Here is a 2,639-nt window from a genome sequence, read left to right on the forward strand (position 1 = left end):
TTGACAGGAGTCTTTAAGTCTCAGGGATGAAAAAAAAGACATACTGAGATAATTACTTTAAAGCACTTATTTGAAACCTAGGAATAGTTTTTGTTCTTATATGATATGATGATAAGTGAAGGGGGAGTAACAAGGTACTATAAAGTAATCAAACGCGTCTTAGATGGATAGTTTCAGGACTCTGCTACTCTCTGAAGTGGGGGGAGATTTGCTGACCTACAAGCAGGCAATATCAGGGCTCACGGATGAGCAGAAGGACAACTACTGCAATTACTTTGCAACTGTATCAGCTGGGGTCTACAGCGGGGTTTTTTTTTTTTTTTTAAAGTTGTCATAGAATTAAACATTTGCCTTTACAAGACTACATTTTCCCCACGCACACACACACAAGCTGTGAAAATAAACTATGTTTTGCTAATCTCTGAAGTGAGGGGGGAGATTTGTTGACCAACAAGCAGGTGCTATCAGGGCTCACGGATGAGCAGACAATCAGTTATAATAATCAGTTTAAAACACATACTTTGCAAATGTATCTGTCTGCAGAGCTCTACAGCGGGGTTTTTATTTTATTTTTAATTTAAACACATGTAGCGAGTGTGTTCAGGGGCAACCCATATTGTGTCGATTTTAACATAATAGATGTGTAAACCGTTTTAACGCAGAAATTGTGTCAGCTAAATAAAACACACAAATGTGTCACTTAAACACAATTTTACACGATTAATGCGTGAGCCATTTTAACACAAATTGTGTCAGGTAATTTAACACACAATGGTTTCATTTCAAGTGTTGATTATGTGTAACTGATGACCAAAAACTACAAACAAATGTGTTAAGCAAGTAAATGTTATTGCCAGGCATTTGTAACTAAGAACTAAGGGAGAAACAGACATATGTGAAAAAAAGTTAGCCATTTAATCAATGGTCAAATGTTGATGGGGTACAGAATACATGAGCACAACAAAATGTTTTACAACTCAATTCAACACGTTTGTACAATTCCAAAAAAAAAAATATAGGAAATATATGTATAGCTAACAATAAGTTTGCCTGAGCTTTTGATTTGGGATGCAATAAAAAACCCAAGTTTCAATAAATAGCAAAAGCATGCAATGACTTAGATGACTACATCATAACTGTACCTTTACAGTACATGGGAAGTGTTTCCAACATCAGTTATACCTACAACTGGTAGGCGGTTAACATAACATAACATAGTTGCAAATAGTGCAAACAAATATTAAGTACATGTACAATAAAACCTTTATAATCCGACAAATCTCTTCAAATTGTTGTTAACTACATTCACTGTCAATTACATTAACTGTTAAAATTACATTGTTAATTTGAATACATTTGTTTAATGCCAAATTTTGGGGATTTTGAAATAAAATTGGCTTAAAGTAGGCCAAATTAGTGGATCATATATTACAAGTTCAAAGACAATAAGGATCAGCCTTCTGGCAATCTGCATTCTTTAGAACTAAACAATCTTGTACCTTGGGTTTAAGTATAGTTCATCTGTATTGAAACTGACCATTATGTCCAAAGGCCTGACATCTGCTGCATCATTTCAAATTCTTTAGTTTTTTTTATAGCATAGGCATAAAAATGCTCATCAAAGTACTTTACTGTAAGAATTCTTACAAAAATTAGAACGGATACATTTTCAGTCTGTGGTAAGATATGAATTATTTCCCCAAACATTGGCTCTCCTTTGTCGTCTACTTTAAGTGGCAGAACAGACCCTGTTCTGTAAGTTTGACCAAGCACACCAATAGTGTGGCAACATAGACATTGCTGTTAAAAGTAATGTCATCATCATCATAGGTTGATCTCAGATTGTTCAGTACAACATCTGCTTTCTTCAAGGAGCCGATGGTAACAGGGTATGCATTTATAACACTCATTTTCTCAGAAAATGGGTCACCTAACTTGAAGCTATACCTTTGTTGAACTTGATGTTTGTAACTCAGTGTTTTAGAAATATTTTTGAAGTTTCCAACCATATGAGCATGTCTTTTTAATGGATTATGTTTTGCCTCAAATCTCATGCACCACAGCTGAGAAATGGGTCCAAACATAACCATCATCCTTGGATAGTGGATCATAAAATGGTGCTTCGGTATCAGATTTCTTTGATAGAGCTTTTTGAATAATGTGTGGTGCTCTATAATGAGTTGTTTCAGAAATACAGCAAGCCCATGTGTAACAACAGGTGCGAAGACAATACTGCATATTTCCCTCAACAAAATGAATAAATGCTGACTTCTCATGTCAACAAGAGCGCCAACTAAAAAACGGTAGAACCTGCAAAAGACACCACATTTGTGATGCAGTCTGTCTTACTGCATTTCAGAAGTTCTCAAATTGAGAATTGCACTTGGCTTATTTTTCACATTTCCATAGCCATAATCGAAACTGGAAATTCTTTGATTCAACAGTTCTAGGGTCAAAAGTTTTTCTTCATAAATCAAGTGGCGTAACATTAGTCTCACCTCCAAAGGGGCTACACCTTCAAGGATATCGTGCATTATGTCATCGCATGTGTTCTCTGTAACATGAAAGTACATCAGCTTATTCAAACATGTCAACAATGTTACGCCACTTGATCACTCATCCGTGAGCCCTGATAGCAC

Source organism: Morone saxatilis, unplaced genomic scaffold (genome assembly GCF_004916995.1).
Source record: "Morone saxatilis isolate NCDOM2014 unplaced genomic scaffold, NCSU_SB_2.0 Contig20, whole genome shotgun sequence".
NCBI classification, from domain to species: domain Eukaryota; kingdom Metazoa; phylum Chordata; class Actinopteri; family Moronidae; genus Morone; species Morone saxatilis.